Source organism: Grampus griseus (genome assembly GCF_964374135.1).
Source record: "Grampus griseus genome assembly, chromosome: 21".
In the NCBI taxonomy this organism is placed as follows: Eukaryota; Metazoa; Chordata; class Mammalia; order Artiodactyla; family Delphinidae; genus Grampus; species Grampus griseus.
In genome coordinates, this window is record NC_139015.1 from 28,857,979 (window position 1) to 28,879,248 (window position 21,270).

At 50.3% G+C, this 21,270-nt stretch overlaps 1 long non-coding RNA gene across 1 annotated transcript in view; it reads right to left on the reverse strand.

The window, feature by feature from the left end:
• LOC309838935 overlaps positions 1-21,270 on the reverse strand; it is a 95,632-nt gene that overhangs the window by 48,661 nt on the left and 25,701 nt on the right. The window contains exon 3 of the long non-coding RNA XR_014298428.1: positions 2,298-2,513. This is a non-coding gene — a long non-coding RNA (uncharacterized lncRNA). The remainder of the gene's footprint in view (positions 1-2,297; positions 2,514-21,270) is intronic.

Below are 21,270 nucleotides of genomic sequence, written 5' to 3' on the forward strand. Positions count from 1 at the left end.
AGCCAGTGAAAGCAGAAATGGAATTCCAATCAAGCACCCCAGAATGGGATGGACTCACCCCTGAGTAGTAGAGAGGAGAGTTGAATCCCAATAATAATTGACTAAACCGTCAGGACCAATTTCCACAATATTTACTGAACACACGAAAAAAAAAAAAAAAGAAAGCAATGTTTAGATTGATGTTGTGAATGGGACAACCACTTCAGAGAGCCATGTGGCAATATCGATCAAAATTATAAATGCACGAATCCTGCAGGCCAGAAATTTCATTTATATGAATTTCTCCAACTACACAAGGATGCTCACAAAAGCACTGTTTGTAATAGAAAAAAGCTGGAATCAACCTAAGCGTCCACCCATTGGTAACAGGTTAAATAAACTGGTTCATCTATAAAATGAAATATTAACACCAAGCATGCATTAAAAAGAATGAGGCAGGGGCTTCCCTGGTGGCGCAGTGGTCGAGAGTCCGCCTGCCGATGCAGGGGACACGGGTTCGTGCCCCGGCCCGGGAAGATCCCACATGACGCAGAGCGGCTGGGCCCGTGAGCCATGGCCGCTGAGGCTGCGCGTCCGGAGCCTGTGCTCCGCAACGGGAGAGGCCACAACAGTGAGAGGCCCGCGTACTGCAAAAAAACAAAAACAAACAAAAAAAAAGAATGAGGCAGGACTGTGGATACTAACATGAAGGCACGTCCATAAAACGTTCTCCAGCATAAAAGCAAGTTGCAGAATTCTATATATAGTATGATCCTGCTTATGCTTGAAAGCATTTTACATATAACACACACATACATATAAGCATATCCACGCTTAAAACGTCTGGAAGACATGCACACAGAACTATTAACAGTAGCTACTGGTAAAGAGGGGGTGGCGAAAGGGAGACTTCTGAATTATTTGGTTTGCTTTTACAGACCCTGTCTTAGAGTTTTTAATAACACTTATGCAGGTGACTGAGTTACACCTGTTGGAGAGAAATCCTCCAGAGGAAGTACTGAGAACAGGAAACCAAAAGCTTCAACATAGACCTGTCTTCCAGCAGCCAAGGGTCTCAGGATTTGAGGTCCTCTGTAGGAGCCTGTGACTGCCTGGGTAACTCACATTCCTCCCTTACCCGGTCCTTTCTCTAAGAGCTGAGGCACCTGAGGAGAAGTCAATGATGGTGGACTCTGAAATCAGCACACTTAGATCCAAATCCGGCTTCAGGACATTGTGGGGGGGGGGGGCGGTGTCCCAGTCTCTCTTTGAGCCCAAGTTTCCTCATCTATAAAATGAGAGCAGGGCTAAAACAACCCCCCGCCCCACCGCATAGGCTTATTCATTAGAGCAAAGAATGTCATATCACGTTTTAAAGACCAGGTTGGAAACTGAGAAAAGGAAAAGAAGTCATTGACTGACACGGCCCATGGAGGAGGCTGAGTCATCAGAGAAGATGGCCCCATCCCAACACTGACCCCACCCGCTCCCCTTCTGCACTGATGTGACAATGGGATGGAAACCACCAGGGGCTCACGGACTCTGCAAAGAACATCACCCACCCCTCTGATTCCAAACTCAAGGGCTGGCGGCCTAGGGCTGTGCTGCCATGGAAAATGACCTCAGTGCAAAGTGCTCGCCAGCAATGAGACTTCTGCGTCAGCCTCGAAATCCCCAAGTAAATGTCGGTTCATTGGTTTGTTGATTAAAATCACTGATGGCGTATCTGATGGCTGCTGCCCAGGGACCCAGGGAGTTGAAACAGCAGTGAAACGACCCAGGAAGCCTTCAACCGTGAGCCTCCTGTGATTCCTAAACTTGGTTCTTCACTCACACCCTCTGCCTTCCTTTCCTCTCCCTCCTCTGACCACTGCTTCCCTGTCTCCACCACGAGTCAACCCTCCCTCCATCAACAGAAGTTCACTCCTTTCAGAGCGCCGCTGGGCCAGAGGAAATAAGCATTAACTTAATGGGCTGATATAATTACATTAAATCATGAGGATAAGAATATAGAATTTGGAAAGAGAAAATCTGAGTTTGAATTCTAACTCCACTGCTTATTAGCTGAGTAATCTTGGATAACCCAACCTCAGCTCCCCAGTCAACTGGGTCGGTCATAAAACAATTCACACAGTTCAAAGATGAGCAGGAAGCCGTTATGCAAACGAAGGTTACAAATTCAGGTGGGTATCATTCAACTGCCAGACAGGTAAAGTTGCCACGTATTAGGTAATGCCGTCATCTCAACAAGCAAGAGGATGACAAGGGAAGAGAAATGAAGTACCGAGACGCTAAGCCATTGCCCCAATGTCACTCACCTGGGTAAGGGGACTGCGACGTGAAGTTTCCTGACACTGAGGTCAGTGTTCTCCCCGCACTGTGGGTGAGGTGAGCGGGTTATGCTGGGGGGTTTCTGCTGTCTGGCTCAGGGAACAGGCCAGCCAGAGTGCGTGGGTCTCATCAAACTCGCCACCATCACATTTAGCTTCTCTCAGTAAAAAGCAATGGGGTATGAGCCCCAGAAGTACCTGAGGCTGGAAAGCAAAGCTGAGTCAGAGGAAAAACATGATAAGAGGGAGAACAGCTGAGAAGGTGGGGCGTTCCTTGCGAGCCTGCAAGGGGAACCGTCAAATGCCTGCCCCACCAAGAGGCCTTTTAAACCAGTAATGCTAAAGTCACGTTCAACTCCTTAGAAAATTTCCAAATCCTTCTGAGATACTCAACCAATTTCTCAATCTCTTAACACTTGCTGAACGCCTGCTATAGGAAAGGCACAGGGCTGGGCTTCGGAGGAGCTGGGGAAATGGGCTCAGGAGTCCTTACCACCTGCTGTGTCTTGTTCATCCTCTAGGACGGTGTTTTCTCGTGAGGAAGGTGTACTTCCTCATATTGGGAAGAGAAAATGCAATTGCATGAAAATGTAATTAAACCCATGGTAGGAGGGTCTGAGATCCTGGCAGTGGGTGGGCGGTGGAAGGGCAGAATGCCAGCAGGACGAGCTTTAGGCATCCAAAGAGAGAGAGAGAGAGAGTTCCACAGGCTCTCAGAGCTGAAGACATAGCCCTTCCTTCTGTGCGGGCTTTGAGGGCAAAAGAACTGTCCATGTAGTAATTATGGCAGCGTGGCGTCAAAGTCCAGTTGGGGTAGTGCCTCAGTTTGCTGTACCATCATCTGGATTTTAATTACATAACAGAATATAATAGAAAACATCCGCTTGCATCAGAAGTCACAAAGGTAAGTAAACACACGGAAGCACAAGCACACACACACACGTACACATGTGTGTGTACTGGGCCACACCTGAAAATTTCTTACTGAGGGTTGTGGTCCAAAAAGCTTGAAAAACACTGAACTGGGATTAAGGGAGAGATGGCCCCAGAGAACTGGTACCTCATTTGGAAGGAAAGGAGTGAGCAAAGAGGACCCCCTGACCTCGCAGCCCCCTTCGATGGAGCCAGACCCACCTCTCTGATGGCAGAACGCCCTCCCCTCACTGCATCCTCCCCCCAACCAAAACCCTTCCTCCTCTCCAAGTCGGCCCCGACTAGTCCATGACCCTGACCGGTCGCCCCTGCTTCCCTGACCTCACACAGCTCCTAGGACTCTGCACCAAGTGGACCAGTTCTTTAAGTGTTTCGTGGGTGAGGCTACACAGAAAGTACTGGAGCCCTGGAGTAGCTGTGTGACTTTGGCAAACCAGTTAGCCTCTCTGAGCCTGCGATTCTTCATCCGTTGGAGATAAATGGGAATGAAATGCATATATCTCTTGTCTCTGATAATACTGTAAACATCTATCAAGGAAGAGCCAGTATCTTCTACTGATTTTGTGAATCTCCCCCTTCATGGTGTTGTAAACACTGCCGGTCATGTGGTAGATGCTTAATATTATTATCTAACTTGGAAATTGCTGAGTAAAAAGAAGAAGAAATTAACACACACCAACAACACCACCGCCTGCACCTGTGACAGCAGCCAACACACCAGGCACAGAAGCCAGCAGAGCCGGTTCATGGTGTCCTTGCATGTCCGCACGACCCCCAACCTCTCCCGAGTCAGAAAGGCCCGTGTAGGTTTGATGCTCTGCTCATCGCCATCTTGAAATTCAAGGAGCCACAGTTTTCAGTTGGCTCCGGGCCGCCTACACTATGCAGCCAGTCTTGACCACCCCTACAGAGACACACTGACAAAGGCATTTTTGGCATGAGTTGACTTCTTTCAAATTCTCTCTTCTGGGAGTTATCACAAGAGGTGTTGGCCTGTATAGCAGGTATGGAGAGATCTCTCGTCTGGCCGAGGCCAGACTCCCTGACCGGGGAGTTGGGGACACTAGTTGGAGTTAACAGGGCTTTGGTGCCACTGCAAACACTCCCCGGGGCTGCAAGCACAGAACCCTTTCTAACCGCAGAGTCAGGCCATCCTGGGGGATGAAGGCTTAACCAGCCTGGCCACAAAACAGATCTAGAGGAAGGCCAAGGTTGTCCACAGCGTTCCTCTTTCTCCCTACAAAGAGCGGCTCAGGCAAGGCACTATGAACAAAATTCCAAATGCAAAGCTTAAGGGTGTTTTTTACAAAAGGCTGAATCTCCTTCAGTCCCTTGCCCTCCAGAAGAGCCACACCCAGATGGCCAGTAAGACTGATGGAGATAAAGGGCGCTAAGAGCCCACATTTGACAGAAAGGCCTGAAGCAAAGACCTTGAAAGGAGGTGGAACTTCAACTGTCATTGGGGGTGAGTGGGGAGAAGCCAGTACTTCAGGAAAGGGACAGCGTCAGTCAAGACACCAAAGGGACAACTGTGCCTAGTCTACGGGGAACACCAAGGAGAGTGGCCACTGGAGCAGAAGGAGGTGTCTGGGGGTGAGCTGCAGGAAATGGGGCCAGGTTCCTGGGGCAGGCCCAGCTGGGGAGGGCTTTCGTGCCAGCCAAGGTGGCTAGACTTGACCTCTTGGGTAATGAGAAAGCAGATTGACCCCATGCCTGGTTCTAAAAGGAAAGGAGCCAGGAAGAATCAAAGGGCAAGATGGAGCTCCTGGGAGGAAGGCCACCTGCCCCAGGAGGAGGGAGCCTCAGGCAGAGAGGCCCCAGCTCCGCCTGCAAGACATCCTCTCCCCAGCCTGGCCTCAGCGTCTCTGCCTTTCTCTGGGACTCCAGCCGTCCTGCTGGGGAGGATTGGCCCACTGTGGCCACATTAGTCCCATCTGCCCTGGCGCTGGTTCTCGTCGGTTTCTGTCTGCATGCGCATGGTACATCACAGTCTGCAAAGTACTTGTCACAAAGATTGTCTCATTGAATCTTCAGGAGCCCTGGGTGGCTGGCCAGGGACATGACTCAGGAATGCAGGGATCGAACCCACAAGAATCCTATTCTGAATGTATGTGCCTTCCTCAAGCCCAGCACAGGAGTCCTGGTGACAACTTCCTTGGGTGTGTATGCCCTCATCTGTGAAATGGGCATAATAATGATACCCACCCCATAGGATGAAGTACACACAAAGCTCTTAGACTAATGTCTGACCCACAGAGGCACGCACTCAACAGATACTAGTTCCCATCATCCTCAGCATCCTTGTCATCATTAATGCTGTAAATGTGGTTACACGAGGGCGGGGCTAGTGACAACACACAAGCTGCCTTTTATAGGAAGCAAACAAAACGTGTCTCCTGATCCAACAACCTAGGGTTCCGCATTGAAAACACCTTGACCCTGGGAAATGGAAAATGTAGGAAAGGAAATATTTTTGATGGTTAACACTTTCAAATGTCCCACAGCCTAACTGTGAGACAGCCCACATAATACTCAGCCCTGCTACCATCTTCATCTGTATGATAAGAATAAAAGGAAAAATAAAGGTGTTTTCTCATGCTGCTACTGAAAGTAAAATTTAAAAATGCAGAGGTTACAGATCTGAGCTGGGAAGAACTTTGAGATAAATTAGCTCAATCCTCTTGTTTTAAAAATGCAGAATCTGAAGCCTGGATGGGAAAGTGACTCAAGTCACATGAGATGGATGAGGAGGGCCAGAATCAGGACGTGACCCGGCTTTCCTGCCTCCAGACCTGCACCTTTTTGTTTGTGGTTGTTGCTGTCATTGTTGTTTCAGGGGTTTTTGTTTGTTTGTTTGTTTTGGGTTTTTTTACTTTGTTTTTCCTACACTTCCTTAATATTTCTCTATCTTTCTGTGACAAAGTGAGAGAGTGGCATGGACATATACACACTACCAAATGTAAAATAGCTAGCTAGTGGGAAGCAGCCGCATAGCACAGGGAGATCAGCTCGGTGCTTTGTGACCGCCTGGAGGGGTGGGATAGGGAGGGTGGGAGGGAGGGAGACGCAAGAGGGAAGAGATATGGGGACATATGTATATGTATAACTGATTTACTTTGTTATAAAGCAGAAGCTAACACACCATTGTAAAGCAATGATACTCCAATAAAGATGTTAAAAAATAATAATAATAATTCCAAATATCTTTCTGTTTTAAAAAGATATTTCAGTGAGGTTTCTTTGTTTAATCTGCAGATCAGAAAGACAGAAACTTAGAAGGAGGTTGTGAGAACGTCAAGAGTGTTGAAGAAAACACATGTGCTGTTTATTCCTTTTCCTCTTAAATGAGTGCCCTTGGTAAGCTCCCAGAGCAGCTGCCCCTCGAGAATCTGTTGCCTTAAATGCGTACGGCTGAAGGCTGGAGGTGTGATGCGGTCTGCAGCCTGTGACGGTGAGTGGAGGCCACAGGGTGACCAGCAGACCAGGTCAGAAAGCCACTCTCTCAGGACATCCCTTCAAGGTCTCTCCCGGGGGCGGTCCCTGCTCTCCAGTGAGAAATGGGGGATCTTCGCCTCTAAGCCCAGCTGGCCCATCGGTCTTTAAATTTGTCTTCTTGAAAATATGAACCAGCTTTCCTTAGGGAAGGCCAGAGAACATGGCTCTGCTAATCTCCCTCTGTCCCTGTCACACACACACACACACACACACACACACACACACGCACGCACGCACTAACTGGACTTTATCTTACAGTGGCTTCCCTATATTCCAAAGTCCGTGCTCTAGGGTAGAGCCAACCAGGCTCTCCTTGAGCCCAGCCTCCTTTCCCTACCCCTCTCCTCACTCTTAATGCTCCAGTGACACCAAAACACTTGTAGTTGCCCCAAGACATCACACTGTCTGATGCCTTTGTGCTTTTGCCCCTCCTGCCCTACCCAGCCCCCCAACTAGCATCTCCTCTTCCAGTTCTTAGTCATCCTTCGAAGTCCTTCTCAGCCATCGCCTCTACAGAAAGAATTCCCTTTCTCTCCTTCTCTGCCTGGAAAACTTCCGCTTACCCTTGAAGACCGAGCTGATGTGCCCGTCCTCTTGGAGGATGATTTGATTCTCGTCCAGCCAGAGCACTTTCTACGTTCCTCTGTTACAGCCCTGGGGACCAAGTCCTTCAACTCAAAGCTGGGGACGCAACGTATCATGAGCACAAATGTACTCGTGGAAAGACAATGAGACGGAATATTTGAAAGTGGCTTTATCCTTAGAAATCCCAAGCCCTTGGGTCACCGTAATCAGAGTACTGCCCGTATTCCATCAAAGTGTTTCCTCATGTCTGTCTCCTCCAACAGTGAGCTTTGACATGACATTGGTCTCTGGATGCCCAGCACCTACCACAGAACCCAGCATGTCTGACTGACAGATGGACTGATTGGCTGGTTTCCACCTTGCCACCGTTGCGAGCGGGTGCAGAGTAGAGTGGTCCCAATCGTAGTGGAATGAATTTAAAAAGAAAGAGGAAGAGGGAAAGGAGGAAAAGGTTGGAAGAAAAACAGGAAAGAAAGAGATCCCACCCTCTCCTTTCTCCCTTTACTTCATCCCGGGAGAATGTGGTCCTTCAGACTTCCGTGTATGCTATGAAAACCTGTTCTACATACCTCACAGGATAGAAAAACCAATACAGTAAAGCACTGTGCCACAAAGAGAGCTGAATGCACACTGTTGGTGGGAATGTAAAGTGGGGCAGCCACTATGGAAAACAGTGCTGAGGTGGTTCAGAAAACTAAAAATAGAACCACCATACGGTCCAGCTATTCCACTACTGGGTGTTTACCCAAATATAAAAACACTAATTTGATAAGATATATGCACTCCTATATTCATTGCAGCATTAATTACAATAGCCAAGACATGGAAATGATGACCTAAGTGCCTATCAACAGATGAATGGATAAAGAAGATGTGGCACACACACACACACACACACACACACACACACACACACAATGGAATACTACTCAGCCATTAAAAAGATGAAAGCTTGCCATCTGCAACAACATGAGTAGATCTTGAGGGCATTATGCTAAGTGAAATAAGTCGGAGAAAGACGAATACTGTATGATTTCACTCATACGTGGAATATTAAATAAATAAATAAACAACCAACCAAAACAAAGGCAAAAATGTAGACACAGAGAGCAGATCAGTGGTTACTTGAGGGAAACGGGGCTGGGGAGGGCAAAATGGGTGAAAGGGGTCAACTGCACAGTAAGGGCTGGAAACTAAACTTTTGGTGGTGAGCACAGTGTAGTGCGTTCAGAAGTCAAAATAGAATGTTGTACACGTGAAACTTACATAAAGTGATAAATCAATGTCACCTCCGTTTTTTTAAAAAAAGAGCCGTATGCAAATGATGTGCAATGCCATTAGCACATCACAGCTGCCATGTCTTGGCCATGGTACACATCACCTTGACAATCAGAACTGAAAGGGTGAAGGGGGTGTGAAGAGGGCAAACCCCCAGGGGGCCATCAGACCCCTTCCGGCTTCAAGAGCCCAGGAACCCCAGAGACCTCTTTGACCCCGACATCCCCCTATCCCACCACCTCCAGTCCCCCCTTACAAGTTTGAAAAGTCCTGGAAAGCCTTCTACGGAGCCTCCTTTTAATTAAGCACACACACAAAAACAACCACCCCTGGGTTTTGTCTGTTGTACTTTTGTTCTCGGGTCTGTTTGTACTTATTCAGAAATTACATAATTAAAAAAATAATATTAAGTAAATGTGCACATCAGCCTGCCAAGCTGCCTGGGCCAAGCTTCACTTGGGAACCCCAGTGACAGCTCCTTTATTTCTCTTACTCGTTTTTAAGCACAAAATATGTCACACCTGGAAGTAATTAGCATAATTTTTACTAATTTATAGCTAATTACACAATTACTTTTCTATGAAAGGCTCTGGAAAGACACTTGAAGTGAGTTTCACCAAATCCAGTGGCGAGAAATTGCTTGAAAACATTTTGTTAGCTTCAAACATTTAGGAGGAGGGAGGGGGGGACACCCAATAAAGTAATTCTTTCCTATTTGAGAGTGTTCAAATACGACAGGGATGTAATTTCTCCAGGAATTTGCAAAGCAGAATGTCTAAATGTCTCTGCTAACCCAACCCAACCAAAAGCGGCTCTAAAAAAGAGCCCCCCAGAAGAGTATTGTCGAGAGTACCTAAGACAGAATCTAGAAGACACTGCTTTATGACAATTGGTTCCATGATGGAGCTGAAACGTGATGGCTCTTCCTCCAGGAGAAAACCAACCATATGACAGAATGACACCTGGCTGGTACCCTGCTCAGCTCCTGAGAAATTGTGACTTTGAGAGGCCGGGGATGGATTCAAGCCTTGGGAGCCACTCGACACTCAAAGCCAAGTTCCAGGAGACCAGGACCTGAGCGTACCATGTTGTCTAAATGGTGTCAGAAGAAACAAAAACATTCTCTAGTTCAATTCATTCAACAAACATGCTTTAAGTCCCTACTCAGTGCCCCGTATTCAATGAGAAGACTTACAAGAGGAAAAATTCCTGCTTTCCCTAGTTGGACTGAGAAGGAAAAAGTAGGCCCATCAACCAACAGGTGTGCAAGGACCACTGCTTCAGGAGGAGGGAGAAGCAGAGAAGAATGGGAAGCAGTCCTCACCCACAGGAGGCGGACAGTCTGGAGACCAGAGCTGCACACAGGAAGCACGTGGCCCAGCCTGGCATCTGTCCTGGGCCAAACAGTGCCCGGTTGGGTGGCCTCGGGCTGCCAGTGATGCCGAAACGGTAAGATGAGGGATGGCACGTGGAAGAGGACAGTTAAGAGGAGACGGCAGAGTCCCAGCCCTGCATGCCAGGCCGGGGTGGGGGCCACATTGATTTGGCAGAAGTGAGAGTATTCTGCTATGTCAGGGCCACACAGAAGGATGCTGGGGAGCCGGCAGGGTGATGATGGGTGAGGCTTCCCAAATGGCCTCACAGGAGAGGAGGTGAAGGAGCCAGGAGCACCCTTAAACCTAGAGACCAGCCACCAAGCCCCCAGGAAGGCCCGTGGTGCACTGAGCTCTGGCCTGTGTCTGTCCCAGGGCTGCATATTTGGTGACTGTCAACAGAAGGGAAGACTTGCCACGCCATCAGGGCATGCAGGAGAGGTTGACAGGGGTCAGCCGAATGGGCTGGGAGGGCAGAAAGGCGGGCGGTAAGAGCACGCATTCCCTGCAGGCATCCTTGGGGTGTAAAACATCTAAGATATTACAAAGGCTAAACAGATACACTGTATATCTGTGGGATTAAAAATTCATGTAGTTGGGCTTCCCTGATGGCGCAGTGTTGAGAGTCCGCCTGCCGATACAGGGGACACGGGATCGTGCCCCAGTCCGGGAAGATCCCACATGCCGCGGAGTGGCTGGGCCCGTGAGCCATGGCCGCTGAGCCTGCGCGTCCGGAGCCTGTGCTCCGCAACGGGAGAGGCCACAACAGTGAGAGGCCCGCGTACCGCAAAAAAAAAAAAAAAAAAAAAAAGTTCATGTTGGGGGTGATCAGGAAAAACTGGGTGGAGATGGGGCAGGGAGAGGTCAAAGTCAAGACACACGGGCTCAAGGTGTAAGTTCCCAGAGGGCGGGGCCTCGTCTTCCGAGGGATCCTGCCATCATCTCCCCATCTCCTTGAGGTTAATCACTGCTTCCCCCCGTTGACACGGGTACCTCAACTTGCCTGTGCTGCGGCACGTGTCCCTGCATGAGGACTTATTGGTTTGCAGGTTGGCCTCGCCCATTAGCTTGTGAGTTTTCGGAGGACAGAGGCAGAATTATGCCCCGGGGAACTCCTGCATCCGTCACCACGCAGCAGGCACTGGGCGAACACGAGTAAAGCTGAGCTGGACTGTTCTGTGATCTGAGGTCTCGCTTCAAGGACCCCAGTGGAGGTGGGAGTGAGGCTCTTGGAAAGTGTCTAGGGTCTGCCAGGCTCACCTCAAGGCTGCTGAGAGATTTTGGCAAAGGAATGTCGTCCACCTCCTGCAGGAGACGGATGTTAATGGTTCACACTTGGCATATTTCTCTGAATTTTTTCAAATGACTTTCACAGCCCCGGTCCTCTGACCCTTACGCAAACCCTGGGAGGCAGGTAGAGGAAGTCATTAACGGCCACGCTGTGCAGGTTCCCTCATTAACGCAACAGGTACACCCGTGCACGTGTGGCCTTGGATCCCAGGTGTTCTAGCACCAGGAAGACAGAGGCCAACAGGCTGGCAAAGGCCCTGCCCTCACCTGGCTTACATTCTCCAGACAGGACCCAAAATAAATAACAAGCTGGTTACCACTCTGATCAAAGCTCAGAAGGAAAAAGAAAAGCAGAGTAAGGACTGAGAGGCACAGTCCACTGTGCTCCAGGGAACCTCCCCGAGGAGGGGACAGGCGTGATGCGACCTTCCCGATGAGTCTGAGCTGGTCGGGTTAGAGCTACGGAGAGAAACTGAGACCCCAGAGAGGGGCAGGTCTGCAGGGCCTGGCTGCCCAGACCTAGCTTTTTATAAACGGATCCCACTGTGAATCCCCTGACCTCCCATTTTCTAAGTAGAGACCCGGATCACAGGAAAGGCAAATTCATGCACATACGCCTGTACACGCACACACACGCGCACACATACACACAGAGTCTGTTAGCTCCTAAGGAAGCACCAGACAGGCAGGCAGGCAGGCAGACCACATAGCCAGAGCATCTCAAGGACAGCAGGAGGAAGGGCGGCCCAGCCGGGGTTCTGATCCCCTTTAGGCCTGGGAGGCGCCCCTCGGAGGAGCGCACGCCCCCTTCCCGGCATGGCACTGCCACATCCCCACCCTAGACAGAGTTTATGATTCAACAGGGTGTGATGAGACTGTTTTGAGATTTCAAAGTCAGCTGGCGGTTTCCTTAGAAGCTTTGGACGATGTGTGGGAAGGCTCTGAACGTGCACAAGCCAGTAGCTCTCACTAGCACCCAAGCAAGAGCCTCTGTTTTCCTTTTTCCTCTTTCCCTGCCACAGAAACGCAGATATTCCTTCTTTCCTCTCAACATCGACACCCCTGGTGACTCAGCGGTTGGCATGCTCCCCTCCTCTCAACAGCTGCTCTAGATCCCTCTGCTTTCGAAATTCTCCTTGACCCTGGAAATAGAACACGTCCCTCAATGGTCCAGCGCCGCTGAACCTCACACATCCAGACACCGTGAGCCTGATACAAGCAAATTCAGAAGATGGTCAAGGTAAGTCTCCACGCCACCTGCCTGTACTGTGAGTAAGGGGCAGGCTTCCTAGGTGCCTTGGAAAGTTCTGGGTCTTTTACATACACGTTCCCTACTCCTCACTGCAAACCTATGGGCAGACTATTAGGACTCCTCATGTTACATGTAAGGAAACAGAGACACAGTTTCTGTATCTGGAATGCTCACGCAGCTACTAAGTAGCAGAGCTATGATTCAAACCCTAGTCCGTCTGACTGGAAATCTGGCATCTTTGCACGACAGGGTGATGCTTCTGGCTTTTCTCAGCCTCCATGCCTCGAGGCACCAGCTGTGGAAAGGAACGCTTCCAACAGTAGTGCATCCTGCCCTCCCCAGCTGACGCACAAGGGCAAGGTGAAGGTCTCTGAGAGCTGCAGCAGGGCTGCAGGGCCCGGAGGTAGGCAGGAGCATCTCACCCGGCATAGGAAAGGCTATCTGTGGCCAGGGCTTCTGTGCTGGACCACTGGTGACCGGCGCTGGGACCGGAAGCTTCATCCACCCAGCTGATGGCCAGGATTCGCTAAGGAGAGCCTTCCCTTCCTGATTTTAGAGTGGGGGACACTGAGACTGGGGCATCTCAGCTGGTAGGATGACTCACGTCAGAAAACTACGTGGTTTGAGGTCCCATCCTGATCAAGATGAGAAAAGCCCCGTTATGAGGGCAAAGGAGACTTTTTCCTCTCCGTGACCTTAACTTCACTGGAATGAGTTTCCCATGTGCAAGAAAGTTGGTTTCTGGGGTTGACTGATTTTTCGTATGACACTGTCCATCACATAGTAAAAGGCATCATGATTTGAAATCCTGAAACCAGGGTCGTAGGCCTGGCCTTGCTCTGACTGTGATAAACTGACGGTGATATTTTGGACAACTTATTTCTCCTCTCTGGGCCTCGATTTCTCCATCTGACAGAGGAAAGGATGGGGATTATGATCGTTTGGGGCCTACAGGTCTGGAATTCTATCCTTGCAGGGGCTGCCCTGGGACAGCGTTTCCCTCCGAAACATACATTGTCATCGGTTATCAGAGGGGAGGGAGGTGGTACCAGGAAGACAGAAACAAAGGCGCAGTGAGAGGGACAGAGACAGATCAGAGGAGGGAAGCTACCTAGCCAGAGAAAGAAAGAACAGTCTGGGAGTGTGGAGAGAACCTTCGAGACCCTGATGTAAGCAGACTCTTGCCAGTATTACTGGAGACAAATAGTGACAGATCGCTAACATGTTACAGTGAAAATTACCAACATGATGAGACTTTTGCACCATAACCGGCACCTCTTGTTATCCCATTAACAAAACCGATGAGACCAAATTGCTAATAGGAGAGAACGTTCATGTTGTATTATATCACTCCTGAACTGCACGGAGCACGCGACCAAGGGACAAATGAAAAGGAGCGTCGAAATCTCCCAAGAGCCAATTTACCTTGGACAGATTTGGGGGAGGCCCTGGGATATGCCCCCTCCCTTCCATCACATTTAGAAATACCCACATATGCCACCAGGGACTCTACCACCACCATTCCAGATGTCTGTCCCCACTGCTGAGCTGGGTTGGGAAGGGCTGTCCGTCATTCGGGAGAACAGGAACCAGTGACCTTTACTGAGTACACAGGGTTCACCGGCACAGCTGGGGCAGGGTGGGAAGAACAGGAGGACGGTGGTGTGTCTCAGCTTGTACAGACTCCAGCTCACCTACACCTGCTCCTCCAACAAACCAACCAGCAGACTCACCACAATTTAGACTGTTACCACCCCCATCTGGCCGCTGCTTCCTACAGCCAGGCCAGAGACAGCCCCGATTCCTAATTCCATTGTCACAGAAACCGTCAGCGGAGCCCTGGGAGGTGTAAGAAACAGGACACATCTGGTTCTTGGAAGTCTCTGCCTAGACATTTGAAGAGGATCTTTCCTCTTTGGGCCGGGCAAGGATTTCCGGCTCAAACCCGACAGCCATCAGAGAGGCCCGGATTAAGCCTTCACTTTACCCTTACTCCTCTCCAAAGAAAAGCTCTCCAGTTACCCCACCGCTTCACGTCTGAGTTGTTTTGTTTTGTTTTGTTTCAACTGGAATAACCACTGGCTACCCCACGCTTCCTACCACCACCCCAGAAAGTAGGGCCCAGCCGTGGCTGCCCGGCACACACACCAGAAGTCGTTCAGAAAAGTAACTGGCCAAAGATTATTCTGAGTAATTGAATGGCAAGGGCTTTCGTACACCAAACAGGGACTTGTCTTTGTCAAAAATTCTTTACAAAGTACCCAAGTGCTGGGTGTCAGACAGGACAAGTTTTTTAATCATGTTAAAATGATTTATTTAAACGTCAAGCCATGTCACCCCACTTCCTTTCATTTTTCAAACTGTTTGTGTTTTTTCTGGATGATAAATTTATCTTCAGACAGCCTCAATATGACTAATTAACTTTGAAATATAAGAACCAGATGTGTGAGTTGGAGAGCTTTCTGAACTAACGCCAGACAGGCTGGTGGGGTGTTTTTTTTTTTTCCTTCTTCTCCCCTGCCTTTCCCCGCCTTCTCATCTTTCCCCCCAGCCCGCGTTCTCTCTCCCTGCTGCCTGCCCTAAAATTACCAAGCAGAGACACGTTGACTACGGAGGATCACAGGACTCCCGCGAGCGACGAGCACCCACCGCTTTTTCTCTGTTCTCCACTCATTAGCCCCTCAGGACCCCACGCTCGCCCTTTGAAAGTGACCCCAGCCCACCTCCCTGTGACGGGCCGAGCTGCCCTGGGAGGAGGGGCTGGGAAGACTCCCCCCATCCCACCCGTCCCCACTGTAATGATCTATCTGATGTGGAGCGGGGAGCTGCCACAATGCATTTGCCACATGAAAGGAAGCCACCCTGCACTATGACACAGAGCGATTCTTTTAAAGAGTTTTCCCCTGTGAAAACCCTCAGATCTGCCTCTTCCCTGTTCCCTTTTGATGAGGGAACCGGCGCACAGCACTGGAGAAAAGAGGGCTGGGGTGGAGGCTGGCGATTAAGTCTTTCAACTCTGTAAACTGAAGCGCTTCTCAGTAATGGCCCATTTGGGGGTTGGAAGCCACAGATGTATGTGTGTGTGTGTTCCGCTCTCAGGGACAGGATGGCAGCTCAAAATAATTGGGCGATAGCGAACATAAAGATTCATTTTTCCAGGAGTCACGTGGCTGAGTTAAAGGGCCCAGAGTGAACGGCATGAGCTAGGTGCCTCGGTTTCCCCACGTAGCTGCAAGAGCCTCTTCCACTCCATCTCTCCCCCAGAAGCAGGCTGTGAGGATGTGAGATCACAGACGCGAGAGTGTTTTGAGTGCTTTGAAAGACAGGCTATACATCCTACGGGATTATTAGGATAACTACCCCTGTTATTATATCGTCACGACTGTGATCATTGTCATGCCTCTTAATGTCTGAGATTTTTCACCTGGGATAATCTCAGTTCCTCAGCATGCCAGGCACCAACGAGAAAAGATAAACGGTGGACTCGATTCTTGTCCTTTTCAGCAAGAACACCGACACCTTCCTGGGCCCAGCGAGAGGAAAATCCCCCTCCTGACGCCTCGGACTCCACGCTGCTGACAGAGAAGGACTCGGTCACTGACAAATACCTGTGCTGTTGAGGGGACAGAGGGGCAAGTGGAAGTCCCCTTCCCTTCACTAGAGAGCAAGACAGGTGAGAGGCCGGGAAGGGTCCTCGGGGCTCCCTGCCGGCCTCCCCTTACCTGGCCTGCCTGTCTCTCTTTAAAAAGTCTGGCTCCCCGCTCTGGAAACGGGACAGGGATGCATCAGGCAGGTCGGCCTCTCAAAAATATCACGAGCTGGGCAGGTCCCCTTGGGTCTCCATGCTTCTTCTTCCCCGATCTTGGCCCCCACAGAATACTTCCTTGCTTTCAGCAGTGTTGTCACCTCATCCACAGTAAGGAGGTGTCTCCTCCCTCAAAGAGGCATTTGCATTGGAGCAGGAGTTTCTGGGAACTCACGAAGGAAAAAGGCCTTCAATAATTCAACAGGCAAAGAAATGAGAAGGCGGGGGATGGGGTGGGAGAGAGCACACTTCACACTTCTCAAATCAAGTCGTGCCTGGCCTGAGGTTGAGACGGCACAGTTCAGAGGCAGACAAGGGACCAGAAAGGGTGGGGGTGGATGGGAAGGTGACGCTGAGGACGTCAGCCTGGCAGTTCCCCAGCCCGCTGCTTGGGAGTAAGGGAAGACCCAGTTATCCGGTGTGGGTCTCAGAGCTGCCCTATGTCTCTGAAGACATCAGTGTCAAGCCCACCTGAACCTCTTGGTGAATGGGAGAGTGAGGTGGTAGGAACACTGAGCTCTGCAGCTCTCTTGGGTGTCTTCCGACATCCCGGGGCAGACACACGGACCAACAGATGGGCAAACAGTGCAATCGTCCAGTAAGAGCTTCCTCCACCAGAATTATATTTCCACTGCAGGAGCACGAGCCCTGCATCCTTGGAAACCAAAAGACCTGGATTCACTCTCCTTCCCCACCCCTGGCCTTCACCTCAAGAGGGCACCTTCTCAGAGCCCTGAATGTCCGGTCCACCGGACTCCCTGGCTGAGTTCTTTCTACAGCACTCCTGCCCACTGCCCCAGGGGAAAAATATTCAGATAAGTTTCTGACTATTAATAACATTTCCCTCTGTGTCAAACTAAGATAATGATGGAGGTGACCAGAGTGTGGGATCTTTGATTAAGTGATCGGGACCAAGTCAGTGTGGGAAGCCAGCAGACTGGGAAAGGGAGGCCCTGGGTCCCCTGCGGCTGTGCCGGGGTTGTCCCCTCCTGTAGTTCCCACCTGAGACCTTCCCCTCCCTCCTGCTGCGTCCTCTCCCCAGTGGAACTCGAATCTCGGTTGATGAGCCGGGATGCTGTGCTGAGCTCTGGCCAGGGGAGCCCACCCCGGAACACCCCTCCATCAACCCGGACCCAGCCAGCGTTCTTGGAAACCAAAAGACCTGGATTCCCTCTCCTTCCCCACACCGGCACCCCTGGCCTTCTCCCACTAAGTGAACATAACAAGCAAAGAAACTTGACATTGCAACAGACAGGAGCCATGATTCGGGGGCTGTCAGCCTTGATGTCTCAGAGACCCGGGATCGGACGGCCCGTCCGCTGTCCAGCCCGAGATATTCAATAAAGTAAAGCCTCAGGATCAAGAAGCTGCCACGGCCCCATTCCTTCCTCAGCTCGCGCTGGAGCTCTTTAAAGCCTGCCTCACCGCTGTCTCCCTCTCCAGAAAGCCTTTCATGCCGCCTCGCCAGACTGACATTTTGACAAGTTGCCACGAGTGACATCTGATTTGTACAAATTTCAAGACTAATAAATCTACCTGTCAAAGCGGAAACTTTAAAAGGAGCTAAGCCCAGCGGGTATAGTTTAACAGAACTCAAGCTGATGAAACTGTAGGATGGAGAAATTATATCTGTCACAATCCACCCACATTAGTTCTGCAGAAATGCTGGCAACTGAAACAAACGTCTTTCACGGGCATTACCAGAAAAAAAATTTTTTAATTAAAAATACATTCTCTTAATCAAAAAAAGGAGATTGTTAATACCCCGAGAAACAAGTAACAGTTCTATTTGTAAACTAACAAATTTTATGTATTTAGTTTAATTTTGTTGCAGATGTGAGAGGTGGGTTTCCTCCTGCCTCTTAAGCTGTGTGTCCCTGGAATCTGGACTTTCCATTCAAGCTGGGGCCCATCGATCACATGGCTCCCGGCTGCCTGCCTCTGGGGTGGATGGGGGCGGGTGCGCGAGCAGCACTGAGGCTGACGCCCCGCCCGGAGCCCTGCATCCTGGCCGCCGCGGTCTCCTCCATCCCCGGGCTCTGAATCACTTCTTCCACTGCCCTCCGGCCTTGACCTGGAGCCTGTGGCCTTGCCCTCCTTTCCTGGCTTTGCTGTGGGATTTTGATTTTCTAGAATGTGAATGCTGTGCGGTAGGAAGAGGGGGAACTAAGGCCAGAAAAACTTATAAGTCTGGCTAACTTTTTATTTTTATCTTATCTTTCCTTCCTGTCTCTGACAAGTCCACTTTTGCTCTGAATCATCATGTCAGAAATGGGGAAGCCTGAATTCTCCCCTGAGAGGAAGAAACTCCGGGGAGGCAGGAGGCCTGACCAGCATTCCCACACACCTAGGAATTCCAAGGACGGTGATGAGTCTGAAAGAGAACCCCTTGCCGCGTTCTCTGCCCTTCCCCGTACCTCCCGCACCCCCAAAGCCAGAATGGCTCCCAGCTCCTAGGGGTGGCCTCCACCTGCCCTGGGGGGTGAGCTAGTTTCTGTTTGAAGGCAGCCTCAACAAGCCAGACCCTCTACATAATCGTTGTTATTACTACTGCCTTTCCTCCTGGGAGTTCAAAATGGGATCTCATTTGCCCTCTCACTCATATAGTTAAGAAGCAAGGAGGCAGGACAGAGAGGACCTTTGTTCTCACGTTCAGCCAGAGGCAGCGGGGCTGAGGTCACCCAGCACTTCGGGGTAGGGCCAGGCTCCAGCTCAAAGACCACGTGGTCTGTCCCCTCTCTCCCCACATGGGCTGCTTCCGCCCTCCAATGCCGGGGCTTCTGCCTCGTATTCCCTTGGCTGGAACGATATCTAGAAGCTCCCACCTTCTTTCCTATGTCTTGGCCCACGCTGGGAGCTGGCTCTGCGAGAGTGGTGATAATAAGGGTAATAATGCTACAGCTGGTGTCAGGGAGTCTGTGTCAGGACTAAAGGGGGTGAGGGTGGAGAGCACGTGACCATCAGGGAGGCTCCCAGAGACCCGGAGCAGCTCTTTCAGATCAGGCAACGCAATGCCAATCTGTTCGCCGTGATCCAGTCCTACCCAGTTCAATACTTTTTACTGTTCATTGGATGTTTGTTAAGCAGATTCCGCATACGCTGCTCAGCCCCTCTCCATGCGAGCTATGGAGACGTACCAAACATGACCCCTGTCCCAGAGGAGTTTACAGTCCACGTGGGGTAATGTAAACAGGAGGACACAGAACAAAATAGATCTGATCAAGAACAAGGTGAGTTCAAGTACAAGCCTGGGGAGTGAAGAGGCTCTAAACCAAGCCTGGCCTCTGCGTGGCTGTGGGACCCTGGGAAGAACGTCCCCTCTGTCATGAGATGGTGACCAGATGATCTGAGGGCCCCTGCATTTGCTGTGGGTTTTTGAGAGGAGGCAAGATTATATATGTGAAAGCTCTTTGTAAATGGTAACCACTTATGCAATGGCCGATTGTCATTGTCAACGTGGACGGGGGCGAACAGACCTATCTTTGCTGGAGGTCAGGCTACGAACCAGCACCCACACAGCTGATGAGGAGGTAAATGAACAAACGGATGGAAAGACAGGTTGGGTGGGGCTCTGAGGAAGGACGGAATTCAGTCGTGCTCTGCCTGCACTCTGCCAACAGCACCCACCCACAGCCTGACCTGCAGCTCCCAGCCTCTCACCACGCCAAAGCCCCGGGCCTCAGTTAGAAGCGGGGGGTGAGAGCAGCAGCAAGACCAGAGAGAAACTCCAGTATTGCTTTTTCCAGGCAGGGTTGTGGCAGAGCCCATACACGACGACAGCTCTTCTTGGACGTGGGTGACCCCGAAACGTAATTAGAAATCTTGGGGTAGGACCCCAGGTCACAGAGCCACTGTCTCCCAGTGTCTCCCACCGTCCCACCTGGGGAAGGGCCAAGGTCACAACGCTTTCAAGGCACAGAATTCTGAGAGGCGTGCAGGTGAGTCAGGCTTCACAGGTAGGTGTCTGGGGGAAAGAGGGACGGGGGACAACTTTGCTAGAATTTGCTAAGTGTCCCTCCCGTGTGTTGATTACACCAAAGACCTAATGCTCCTGGAACATTAGGATTCGTTATCAGCGTGAATCATCCCCCGACCTATTTGATTCATATATTTGCCTTTAATCAAAGAAACCCTTGCAAGATGGTTATTGGGCAACCAAAACATGGAGAGATTTGCTGTCTTGTGTGCAATCACACAGCCAGCCAGTTGCAGATTTAGAAACTGCTGGGTTGAGTTTTCCTCTGAGATCGTTGCTTTGTTTCCCTTTTCCCTCAGCAAGATGGTCCCTCCAGGGAAAGGCTCAACCGTGCCAAATGTGACTAATAAAAAAAAATTGTTTGAAGGGTTTTTTCTAGAATAAACATTTCACTTTATATTTTATTGGATTAGCGTTTGCTAACTTCCAGAATTTCTCGCCTAGCAAATTGGAGACCGTTTCCCTTATGTAATGAGCTTCCCCATGTTTGGACAAGGTGAGTCAAGTCTTAGAAAGGCAGCAGGCACATTGCACGCCATAGAGAGCAGCCCAGAGCAGGCCCGGACGGAGGGCGAGGCCCAGGCTGGGAGCTGCAAGCCCAAGGGCCCTCCTTCCCCTGCCAACAGAGGCGGGCGCGGGGCCTTGCCCCTGGACACAGTCAGGCCCTGCTTCGGTAGCCACTGCCTCCTGTCCGGGGTCCATCACCCCCACGGCAAGAGGAACATCAGTCTGAAGAAGGGGGCCGTCTCCTTCTACCACCTGTAGGCAGCATTGTGGGTTTCACAACTAAGGAGAAAAGAAAAAGCAAAAGAAATCTTGAACTGTTTTTCAAATGTTCTGGGTCTTGGCAAACCCCAAAATGCCTTTTGCCAAATGCTTTTTCCCTTAATTTTTAAACCTCGGGTGTATTTCCAGAACAATCCAATCCATCTGCTTCTGATTCATTTACACTTAACTCATTAGGAGGCTGTTGC